Raw genomic sequence first — 13,645 nt, forward strand, 5'->3', positions numbered from 1 at the left:
TATGTACATATATTAGTTTTTATTCGGCCGTAAAATAAATCAATATATTCGTTTGCCGCAATTTTGTTTCATTTCTCTTTCTGAAGGCAATATCTCTGAGACTCACAAGTTTTAAAATGTTTCCGGATGAAAATTCCTGGTCCTCTGCATATTTAATACAACTATCAAATGCGACAATAGCTTGAGAGTGCGAAATTTTAGGATCTTGACTTTCATTTTCGTCAAGACTGCTGTTCTCGTTATCTTCTTCCTCAATCTCGTTGATATCGAAATCAGTGTCGTCATTCAACCACTCAGTAATCTCGTTATGATTATATACATCAGGGGATATTTCAACAAGAAGATCAATTATTTTAGTTGAGCTGCTGGGCCGTAGCATCGCAAGAGGCAAATCATCATCTGAGTCCCATTCTTCGTCATAAAGAATTTTGTTAAAACATTTTCTGAGCACGCGTTCATCCACATTTTTCCAAGCATTAGACGATAAAAAAGCCACATCTTTTAATGTAAAGTTTTTTAAAGATTCCGGGAGATTGCTCGATGGGCTGGACAAAAGTAGAGACAAAAAACTCTTCCGATAGTTTGTCTTTCAAATTCGGATAGCATTTTGGTCCATTGGCTGTATAAGAGCCGTGCAGTTTGGTGGCAAAAACATAACATATATGTCCTTATCGACATCCGACAGTGATTGGGGATGGCAAGTTGCATTGTCTAGCAGTAAAATGGCTTTGGCTGGTAAATTCTTTTCCTTTAAGTAACGCTTTACTTCTTTAACGAATGAGTTTTCAAACCAATTTTTAAAGGTTTGCTCTGTCATCCAAGCATTTTTGGTATGGGAGTACCCAAGCGGAAGGTTTACATTTTTAAACGCTCTGGGGTTTTTGGCTTTCCCTATCATGAACAATGGAAGTTTGTGTTCTCCGGTTGCATTACAACAAACTAGAAGTGTTACTCTTTCTTTTCCAATTTCGCGCCCGGTGCGGATTTTTCATTATGCAATGCAAGGGTTTTTTCTGGAAGTTTTCTCCAAAACAAAGCAGTCTCATCTGCATTATAAACCTGATCATACGTAATGCCCATTTCTGCAATTTTCTTTCGCAATTTTTCAATAAAGGGTTGCACAGCAGTAGAATCATTGGAAAGTTTTTCGCCAGATATTTTTAAGAATTTAATTCCATATCGGGAACGAAAATTACTAAACCAACCATTACTAGCCACAAATTCCACACTTTGTCCGTAAATTTGGGAACAGAATTGTTTGGCCTTTTCTTTGATGATTTCCGAGGAAATCGGTGCATTGTTTCGTCTTGCGTTTACAAACCATTTATACAAGTGGTCTTCCATCTTTTCAAACTCCGCAGGTCGCATAGTTTTACGCTTTCCAAGGCCACATTCTGTTCTAGCAATATAACTGCAAAATATAATCAAAGGAGGGTAAACTCTTCTTACAAAATGTTTTCGTTTTTTACCTGTCAATCTTTAATCCACTTGATTTTATGTCCGAAATTGTAGATTTACCTACATTGTATTGTTTCTTAAGAACTTCTTTTTTCTGGTCTATCGTTAAAAACGTATGTTTTTTCTTAGCTGCTGGTGCCATAGTTAAATTTATACAGTCCACAGTTAAAGAAATTATGGAGTTAATGTTTGAAATTAGCTACTGAACTACACGTTACGCAAATATGCTTATGAATATGAACTAGGAGGCTGACGAGCACTTAAACGCACTATTCACGCAAAGTAGTTAGCAGGGGAGGATTATAAAATAAAATAAAAAATAACCGAATTCCTTTTTATTTTAGCATATTCACTGGATAATAAAGAAGTGTCCGAATTTTAGAGGTACATGAATACGTGGTGTCCGGATTACAGAGACTTCTATAGAAAACGTTTTGGTGTCCGGATTACCGCGCTGTCCGAATTATCAAGTGTCCGAATTACCAAGATTATACTGTATTAATTCTTTTTTTTAATAATTCAAGAGTAATAGTTTAAATATAATAAAAATTTAATTTTAATGTTTTAAATTTGAAAAAAGAAATTTGGTTTTAAATACATTTTTTTTTTTAATTTTTGTGTAGTTTTGAATTTTAATTATTTTTGTTTTAATTCTGTTGAATTCTAAATACAACTCTGCAAACCAATCCTACTCTCTTATAGTTCACTTACATGGAACTTTATACTTGTACAATTATACATTAGATAGTAGGCGATGACAAAAAATGTAAAAACGTTAGTTAGAATAAAAACGTGAATTACATCGACACGACTTTTTCTTTCTCTGCGCGGAAATACTGCTTCAAATTCAATAGTAATAGTTAAAAAATAATAATAATCAATTTTTAAGTTTAAAATTTGAAAAAAAAAAAATTTGTATTAAATAAATTTTGTTTAAATAATTTCTTTTTACATTTTTATAGCTTTAAATTTTTATTATTTTTATAATAATTTAATAGTAAAAGTTTAAAAATAATTAAATTTTTATGTTTTAAATTTGAAAAAAAAAAAAATGTTTTAAAAAAATTTTTTCTAAATAATTTTTATTTCTTATTTTTTTTAGTTTTAAATTTTTACTATTTTTTTTTCATTCAATAGTAATAGTTTAAAAATATTAATAAACCATTTTTATGTTTTAAATTTGAAAAAAAAAAAATGTTTTAAAAAAATTTTTTCTAAATAATTTTTATTTTTTATTTTTTTTAGTTTTAAATTTTTACTATTTTTTTTTTCATTCAATAGTAACAGTTTAAAAATAATATTAATTTAATTTTTATGTTTTAAGTGTGAAAAAAAAATTTGGTTTTAAATAAACTATTTTAATAATATAAAAATTTTTTTTTATATTTTTATAGTTTTAAATTTTAATTATTTTTTTAATAATTCGATAGTAATAGCTTAAAAATAATTTAATTTTTATGTTTTAAATTTATAAAAAAAAAAATTGGTTGTAAATAAATTTTAATTTTTTTAATAATTCAATACTGGATAATAGTTTAAAAATAATAATAATTTAATTTTTATGTTTTAAATTTGAAAAAAAAATTGGTTTTAATTAAATTTTTTTTAAATACTTTTTTTTAATTTTTTTTAATTTTTTAATAGTTTTAAATTTTTATTATAATTTTAATAATGCAATAGTAATAGTTTAAAAATAATAAGAATTTAATTTTTATGTTTTAAATTTGAAAAAATAAATTTTTGTTAAAATAACTTTCTTTTAAATAAATCTTTTTTCAAAGTATATTTGGTCCTTGTAGATATCACAAAAAAATGTAAATGTTAAAAATAATCGAATATATTTTATTTTAAAAAACTCTACACCAAAGTTTTCAACCTACCCTGTCAGAAATCAAATAGATGAACGAAACCAACGCAAGACAATTCTTGTCGAGGGGCTATGCTCCCGAGAGTAGTGAACAAGGAGAAAAATAAATAAATCTCAAAAACATTAATTTTCTTAAACATTTTTTCAGCTTAGAAATATCTTCCCTGCTTGTTCCTTGCACCCAGTGCCTCCCTCTTATCAGGCAAGCAGTTCAGATTGGTTCCTAATTCATACCGCTGACAAACCACTTTCCCGAAGCTTAACGAGGTGTTGCGTCCTTTTTGTAAAACGTGGAAGATACATTGAGCTCCATGGGACCGGAAGTTATGAGTGCTACCGAGGATCGTGTACCTTATCCCATGAATGGTTTACAGGTATATTCATATAATTGAACACAGAACTCAAGAAGATCCCTGATATCCCCAGTCCTGTGATTTTCAGATACAGTAAAGAATTGTCTCGTTCAAGTGTTGAATCTTCCACCGCATAGAGCAGGACAATGGCACGGCAAAGGCAAACTCCTTTTATCCTCTTTTATGTGCTTGCGCATCTAACATCCGGGCTTGACTGCTAGACATTGACTCATTATAAGAAAAATCAGTGTACCAAGACTGTGCTTATTTTGGCTTCGTTCAGAGATTCTGTGTGGTTAGCTGTGAGAGTCGGTTAGCTGGGGCAATTCGGAATCTTAGCTCGTTACGCCATCTTTAGTTCGCCATTCTTACAAATTTCTCAAAAAAAAAGTTGCTAGCATGCCTCTAAGGGTATACCTTGTTGCCCTGGAGGCAGTTGATAGAAAACTTGACCACTTAAAAAAAATTCCGACAATACTACAGCGAGAGTGCAACGATGGCTTAACGAGGCTAAGTTAGGATAAGTAAGAGATAAAACAGAAGTAGTTCTAATAAGTGCTGAAAGGCGAAAGCCCTTAGAGCTGAGCATAGGTAGCCATGAAATAATCTCGACACAGGCGATCAAATACCTTGGGGTCTGGATCGACAAAAAACTTGTCCTCAGGCAGCATTTAATAAATGCAAGTTCCAAGGCGGCTTCTGTCAATGATGTCCGGACACGTCTCCTTCCGAATGTGGGAGGCCCCAAAGGAAATCGCAGGCGACTACTGCCATTGGTTGCTGACTTCATAATTCTTAAATCAGCACCCAACTGGGTGGGGGCCTAAGACTCTAATCTACGGGAAGTCACCCAGATACACAAGCAAGGCGTGCTTCATGTAACTTGCCCATACAGAACTGTCTCTAATGACGAAATCTGCGTAATAGCTGGAAAGTTCCTTCTGGCTCTCTTGGTAGATGGAATGAATCGGCTCTAGAACGCAGCGCAGGCGCCCAGAAGGAGCGCAGCCCAAACCAGTACAAAAAGCAGATGAGCGATTGCTGACGATTCGATGGTGGCAGCAGCGGTGAGATCAGTCACAAAGCGGGCGTTGGACCCACAAACTCTTACCACGTTTTGAGATGTGGATAGGAAGAAAACATGGAGATACCGACTATCAGCTTTCGCAGTTGCTGTGTTTTGGAATACCTGCACTGTTTTAAGCTGCCAGAGAGCCTTTGCCGACAGCCGAATACTGACGAAAGCTCAGAAAACGTGATTTTTTCTTGCGACCGCTTCAGAGAGGCCGACCGTGCTATTCTCGCCCAAGCCCTGGGTCATCAATCATATCATACGAGACATCTGCGTCACCGCGTCAGTACGTAGGACGGAGCCCACACGTTCGCAGCTAAAATCATGACGCAACTCCGTCACATTGATTGGGAACACAAGCCGATGCAGAGAGAGTTACAGCAGCGAAAACAGTGAAAGCGGACGGTTTATGATGAACGACGGACGACGATAAGAGCCGACTTTTGAGTGAAACACCTTAAAACCTATGAACACAGTTGAAGTAATGGGGACTATTGACGGCGTATAATCTTCATATGTCCGCAGGAGAGGAGCTTGGCCTTAGATACCTGTTGTTTCTTAAATCATAAACGCGGCTCTACGTAGATGTTATACTTTTGTGGTCCCAGGGTAGAAGTTAGCCGATGCGGGAGGATTGTTATTGTATTAGTGGGAACGTGTCCCTCATACCATTGATGTGTAGACACCTTTGAGATGTTTTTGATATTTTGATTTAAGTCTCTTTCACAAAAAAAGGGTATATCTCGCTGGCTCATATACCTCACCTGGCTCATTTTCCTCGATATCGCACTGGCTCTCATGTTATTGTATATTTAAGCAAAACTACTCAATCCTCACTTTAAGAGGAGGGATCAAAATTTTACTGAGGGATTTTATCGTGGTCTAGTGGCTAGTGAAAATCTGGATATCACCTACATCAGCTTCACAAACGGACTCGTCCAGCCTTACATCTCTTACCACTCTTTGCTTGAGGCTGTGAGGCTCGTGAACGTTGGCATTTTTCACTTAAAGTTGAGGCTCTTACCTTAATCCTACTGAGATATTTGCTCAAGGTAATGAATATCGTGATTAAAGCAACTCGTAAAAACCCAAATGGCTTAGTACGCAGGTTCAAATCAGGAAGGAAATACCAAATGATGAGAATAAGTTTCTTCTAATAGCAGTCGCCCCTCGGCATGCAATGGCAAGCCGCCGAGTGTAGTTCTGCGCTGAAAAAAGCTTCTAATAAAACCCATCTTCACATAGGAAGTGGCATACAACTGTATGCCTCTACATTTGTGGAACAACAGCAAGAATTGTGTACACATAATTTCCATTTTAATGCCACTAAAAGTTTAGTACTTTATCGGGATAACCTGTGTCCTACAGCCAGTTGCGAATTTCTCCACTAAACCGGCTCCGGCAAGTGTCTCTGCTTTTGCATTGTACTCGTAGTCTATGGCCGATTTCATGTCGTGTGATTCAAGTATTTGGACGTTGTCGTAAATTTTCTAAAATTTGTCGCCAATTTCCGCATGTAGGTGAAGAGGATGACAGTAGAGGCTTATCTGACATATTGCAATTGTCACCTGGAAGATGCGAATGCGAACGACCTAGAATACCCAACAGATGCCCAGATGCGTCGCCCAAAGAAGCCTTTTGGAAACAGATCTCCTGTGGCGATGCCTGTATTCACGAACAGACGACAAGCACGAAGACGTGAGGTAAAGCCTCAAGATGAACTCAAACAGACGACAAGGCGACATCGAGTAACGATATTGTCATTTTCCGATGCCCCATTGGTGAGAAACCACTGGATGTTATCGTTAGCGTATAACCTCAATACGCAATTAAGAGAGGAAGCTGAACGCAGGTACCTGGAGTGTCATAAACATGGTTCCATCTTGATGAAATTGCTTTTAGCAGTCCCAGAGGGAAATCAGCCGAGAGAGGAGGAATGTTATAGGGATAATGGGAGCATGCTCCATATACTACTGGTGGTATACGACAGCACCTTTGATGATCTTTCTGACATTTTCGAGATTAACCTCCTCTGCAAAAAAAAAAAAAGATGTTTTTTCAGGCAGAGCTTCTTTCTCAGTACCAGCCTTAGAGCCCTTGCATTATTATTATGAACACAACTGTGCGCAGATATTTGGCTGTGTGCGTTGACATCTATCATTGACTTGAATATCTGTGTTATTCGAGAAATTTTTGAAGGCGACCGTAAGAAAGTAAGTGATATATAAAAAGTGAAAAAATGCCTTACAAACATACAAGCGCACTGTAAGCAGCGCTACTAGCTATAAAGATATATACACGAACACACACACATACATACATAAATATATATTTCATATCAAAGTGTTGGCACCTTCAACTTGGTTTTTTCAATGACTTGAAATATTTCCTTTACTCAGCTTCTTAGTTGGAATTCCGTAGGGTAAATAAAGTGACTGAAAAAGGTAAGCAGCCAACTAAGGAGCCACAAAAACCGGGCCGAAAGTGGCAGCTTTATTATCTAAGTAAGTCGTATTGTGCATAGTTTGGAATAGTAGTGACTGAATTGCACTAAATCTGCCATTGGCGGCGAGTGAGTCATCTACGCGAGCAACCATCCACCAGCCACATGTGAAGGGAAGTGTTGCGGTGTAGATGAGACGAAGAGAATGTGCCATATACGACGACGACGTGGCAAGGTAGTATTTGCTTCAAATATTTCACTCATTTTATAGCGAAAACGCTAAAGTTGAAACGAGAGAAATACTCTATATCAAAAATTTGCATAATAAAAACTTCAGCTACATACTTAGTTGCACAACTACATAAATATTATATGCATATACTTAAGCGAGCATAGACCAAAGATACAAAGACAGGTACGTGCATTAGGTAAGTACATAAAAATCCACACATACATACATAGAAGTACATTTTGCTAGCAAAGGACACAACGCGGCAGTTGCTCGACGAAAGTACTGACTGACTCAAACAAAAAAAAAAAAAACAAAAAAAAAAGGGAATTCTGTTGCATAATATTTGGCGCATAAATTTGAATTTACTAAAACTTACGAATAGTTGGCAAATGTTACGCCAGAAGCGAGCGCAGAAAATGATAGCAAAGGAATTAAAATATAGAAATCTAAAGCAATGGCACGACAGCGCAAGCAATTGTAAGCTGGGCAAGCAAAAAAAAAAGCAGAGAAGTGAGCAGAGAATAAAATAGAAAAAAAAACGTAGAACAGTCATAGACTTGAAGATGAGGGTCGAAGGTTGTGTGCCTTTTACCAATTGACACTAATAAAGGTTGAGTGCCGTTTCCGTTGGCTTGACTTTAACTTGCCATGCGATATGCCGTTATATAAATGTGACCATTTTTTGCTGGCCTACGCTCGAATTTGTTCTACATTCTTTTTTGCGCTAGACATTGGCTTTATCGATTTTGATATGGCGCTGATTACTGCCTATTTTGCTTACCTATTCGTCTTTGCGTTTTTGTGGCTGTGGCTGTTTTTCTGAGTTTTGACTTTTGACACTGTCGTCCTGCCAAACTATATTTTGATGGCGTAATGATGATGCATTTATGATAATTTAATTTTTTTTTTACCTTATTTGGCTGTGTATTTGTGTAAATAGCAGATGCTGGAATTGTTATGAGGGTATTTTTGGAGTGGAGCGCATTTTTCGAACGGAAAAGTGGTGGCAATGTTGAATGCGCATTGGGTTTGGTTCTGTGTGGAAAATGGGGTTTTATTTAATTGTTGTAAAAAAGTTCTTGCAAATAAGCAGGTGTCATGAAGAGTAAATAAGGTGGCAATTGAAAAATTGTCTATGCATGTCCGAATTAGAAATTTAGATTTGTACAGTGAAAAATTTGCAAAATTGAGTGATAAGTAAAAAAAAAAATAATTTAACAAAAAAAAACTTCTCTGTTTTTCGAAATGTTCGAAAAATGGTATTAGACCAAACCAATTTTTTTCAGAAATTGAGAGAAAAAAAGTTTCTCCTGTTTTCGAATTTCTTTTAAGTTTTAGACCAAACCAATTTTTCTTCAACAAAAACAAAAATGACTCATAAGTAAAAAATAAATTTCTCCGTTTTTCGATTTTTTTCTGGGTTTTCGACCAGACCAATTTTTCTTTGAAAAAGGAGCCATAAGTAAGAAATAAATATCTGCGTTTTACGAGTTTTTCCTGGGTATTAAATTCAACCAATTTTACTTCAAAAAAATGAGTCATAAGTAAAAAATAAATTTCTCTGTTTTTCGAATTTCTTCTAGCTATTAGACCAGACCAATTTTGCTTAAAAAAATTACTCATAAGTAAAAAATAAATTTCTCGGTTTTTCGAATTTTTTCTAGCTATTAGACCAGACCAATTTTGCTTAAAAAAATTACTCATAAGTAAGAAATAAATTTCTGCGTTTTTCGAGTTTTTTCTGGGTTTTAAATTCAACCAATTTTACTCCAAAAAAAGTACTCATAAGTAAAAAATAAATTTTTCCGTTTTTCAAAATTTTTAGGTAGATATTAGACCAAACCAAATTTTCTTCAAGAAAATGAGTTATCTTCGAAAAATGAGCCACAAGTAATAAATAAATTTCTCCGTTTTTCGAAATTTTTTCTAGGTATGAGACCACTCCAATTTTGCTTCAAAAAATGAGTCCTAAGAAAAAAAAAAAATGTCTCCATTTTTCAAATTTTTTCTAGGTATTAGACCAAACCAAATTTCCTTCAAGAAATTGGGTCATAAGTAAGAAGGAAAAATGTCTCCGTTTTTAAGTGTTTTTCTAGGTATGAGACGAAACAAATTTTTCTTAAAAAAAATGAGTCATAAATAAAAATTAAATTTCTCCGTTTTTTTCGAATTTTTTCTGGGTATTGATAGGTAAGATGGCAAGAGTACCCCAGGTACACTTCAAGTAGCACTAACGTGCCGTTTTGATACCATAATGTGGACCAACACCTGTGAAAATATTAAGCGAAAACAAACCGTCTACAGCCATCCCGTGCTGTTGATGTAGTGGAGTAGAGAAAAGGTATCTAGGCTGAATAATTTCTTCAAGGCATCCCCAAAGGCCACGCTAAGGAATCTCAAGCGCCTAGCCGCTAGAGCCGGACATTTGCAGAGAAAGTGTTCAACAGTCTCTTTCTCTGCAGGATCTCCACAGCTTCTGCAATAGGGGTTGTACGGAATTCCAAGCTTCTCCGCATGAGTACGGATCACCCAGTGACCAGTGAACACCACAATGAGTTTGGAAAGTGAATGGCGGGGGATTCCCATCACCTTAAGCGTTCAGTTAATATCGTATTGAGGCCATAGGAGAAAACTCATAGTCTCGTGGAATGCCTGCCAAATAGCCAGTGACCGGTTAAACAAGCAACGACCTTCGAGATATTGCCTCTTAAAATACTAAGCAATCCCTTTGTTATTTTCTTGTTTATTTGCGGCCATATTAGCCTAGCTGTTAGACACGTATCTTCATCTCTCCATGGCCTATTGGTCTCTTGGATAATGTGGTTTTTTATTATTAGTTTACTTGTGGTCCTGGATATTCCAATGGTACTTTTATCACTGAGCAGTTGAAGAGCAGTACCTCTTCTGGCTAGCTCATCAGCTTTACAGTTTCCCTCAATATCTTTATGCCCCGGAACCCAAATAAGGCTGACCTTGAATACTTCACTAATGTCATTTAGGGCCGCCCGGAATTCCTGTGCAACCTTCGATCTTAGTATAGCCGCATTCATGGATTTGATGGCCGCCTGGCTATCCGAGAATATGTTTATAGTCGTTTTTGTTACGGCATGCGTATTTAGATATGTAGCCAGTTCTTTTATAGCTAGAACCTCTGCCTAATAGACGCTGCAGTGGTCTGGTAGTCGAACGGATAGTTCCAGTCCTAATTCCTTGAAGAAAACTCCATAGTCAACCTTATCGTCTAGCTTGGAACCATCTGTATACAAATTTAACTCTCTCCTTGTCCATGGCCTTGGTGTCTGCGACTCCCTTCTTGACGGTATACTCCTGGTCTAGGTGTAGAGAGTCTAGGGATAGAGTAGTCGATTTCTTGTTTGTGGCTATTCAAAGAGCGCAGAATTAAAGCGTGGCCAAATCACCGGTCTTTCCATAGCGCCATACTTTTGAGTCTGAGCGCCGAGGCGGCGGTCTCGTGTTTCCCTAACAGATTTAGGGCAGGTAAATTGATTAGCACTCGCAGCGCTTTGCTTGATGAATTTTTTTGAATTTTCAGGTGGCGCAAAATTAATCATCCAGTTTTGTATTTGAAAATTATTAAATAAAATTAAAAAAAAAATTAAAAAAAATTACTTCGAGTGATGAATTTTTTTTAATTTCCAGGTGGCGCAAAATTAATCATCCAGTTTTGTATTTGAAAATTATTAGATAAAAAAAAAATAAATAAATAAAAAAATGACTTTGAGTGATGAAATTTTTTGATTTTTCAGGTGGCGCAAAATTAATCATCCAGTTTTGTATTTGAAAATTATTAAATAAAATTAAAAAAAAAAAATAAATAAAGAAATTATATTGAGTGATGACTTTTGACCTTTACGCCCGCCATTGCTTGTCTGTTTTTATACGGCAGCTCTACACTTCACAAATTTCAATTAAGATTGACGTACTGCACTATTTGTAAAAAATATAAATAATCCGATTGCATGATTAATTTTGTGTCACTTTGTATGATAATCAAAATGTGTCTCTAAAATATGCCTTCCTCCATAGGCTTAAACTTTTTATTCAATTTCAACTTTTGCTCATTACGAGCTGGCATATCTCGAATTTGCTATTAAATAAGTTTGCACTTTTCATTTCGAATTAATAAAGCAATAAATTTGGCATTGCAAAATAGTTCCACTTGGTTTAAATAATTGAGTAATGAAACTTCTTTCTGCTGTGGCTCTGCTTTCTGTGACCTTCGTCATTTCTTCGCACAGAGAGCGCGTCTCAAAGGTGCCCACTCTAGCCAGCCTTCCAGTTTCCCATGAATTCTCTGTAATCGAATTCCTATTATCTACATAGCAAATTACCGAACACATTCAAAAACACATAACGCACCAACATTTACTAAGCACTCACGAGCATCCAACTTGCCGCTCTTTAGCAATTCTACATTTGTCTCTCTAACATGGCACACATACTAACACACTTTAACCGACATCATTTGTGAGTTGTTCCTTTGAAATTGGCTTAGCACTTCTCATACTACTACACATAAAATATATGTATGTATACCTTAGTATAGCGTGGCGACCCGTCGCCACGGCAAGCGTCGCCACTCCAACGATTCGGTTTACAAGTGAGCCTATAGATGTTTCACATCAAAAAGCTTTTCCTTGGACCTTACTCATGATTATAGCGTGACTCGCCTTTTGAGCAGATGGCCAGCATACAAGTATTCCATATATTAAGATTAACCCTACTACAGATGTATAGAGCTAGTGCGTAACACGAGGTGTTAGTCCGCATTTGATACCGACTGTTTCTTTGCAAGTATATAATGCAACGTTGGCCTTCTTTACTCTTTCCTCAATATTAGATTCCCACGTGAGTTTCCTTCGCCGTAGGCTGAACAACATTTTCTACGATTTGGCACACGAAATCTCGTTTAAAATACAAAATTTAAGGCAAATTCTTTGGTTGATATTTTTATCCATACTGAAAATCGCAGAGCACACCTGCGGCGGTTGACTGATATAATTAAATTCCAAAAACAAGCTAATTGACAGATCAGCTCAAACTCTGTGACACTATAGAGGACAATTTTACCAACATTCCAGCATTCCGAGGGTTTTAAAAGAGGTGCCGAACGGTGGGTTAATTCTGTTTAAAAATTTGGAATTTGAGTGACAATTTTTTTGTATATCCATTTTAGTGTGAAATCGTTTGATCGATATCTTACGAGATAAATAATGGATTTCGTTTTCCCCCAAACTAATATTAGTGTCACAGAACTTGAAGGCAAGCCTTTGTATAGGGAAATAAGAAGCTGCTCTTTACTAGTCAGCAAATCTTTCGCTAACTTCTCTTACAGCTCATTTCTTTACTGTCGATTCAGTATAAGATATTCAACCTCACTGCCTTGGTTTCAGCAAAATATCTACCATCTGCAACTAAGAACATATTAATTAATGTTCGTAATTAAATAATTCCTCTGCCCGTACTTATTCAAAGTAAATTTACACATTTCAACAGCCATCAAAAAAAGGTAGCCACGTATTCGATATAATCTCCACCATATTTCATAGTGTTGCTTGACCTTACCGCTCACTTCGTAGTGTAATTTTCGATTACCTCCGCCCCTGCCCTCAACAGCTCATTGAATATTGCACGAACTGTGCGGTCGAACAGTTTGGTGAGAAATTAAAGTTGGCAGCAGTAAAAAAAGCAAAAAAAACAAAAAAATGTTTCGAACATTGCACGATGATTAAAAATTCGTTACATAAATCAAGAAAGACATTAAAATTACTACCCCACCTACGTGCGTGCCTACATCCATACATACCCACATACACAGCAATACCAGCAATCGACTGGCTGACCGACTTACTGCCTGACTAACAAAAGTAATAACACATCCTGGCCCATCCGCCGGCAGGTGACGACGACGACGACGACCTGCTCTATAACCGAAAATTGTGTAGAACTCATTAAACGGACACGTTTACAATGTCCTGTGAAGACTTTTCTTTTTTGGTATTTTGCTTTTGTTTTTGTAGTTTTTGTTTTTAGATTTTTGCGTTTGTTAATTTCTTGCCACAAATTTGTTACTGTACTTTTATACAGTTTTCATTACAGTGCATGGTGGTGGTGGCCTTGTGTGGCGCACGTTTTGACAATTTTATAAGTGAAAAAGTGAAAATGGCTAATAAAGTTTAGCCTTAGTCAGGAAGAAGCT

Source organism: Anastrepha ludens, chromosome 6 (assembly GCF_028408465.1).
Source record: "Anastrepha ludens isolate Willacy chromosome 6, idAnaLude1.1, whole genome shotgun sequence".
Classification (NCBI taxonomy): domain Eukaryota; kingdom Metazoa; phylum Arthropoda; class Insecta; order Diptera; family Tephritidae; genus Anastrepha; species Anastrepha ludens.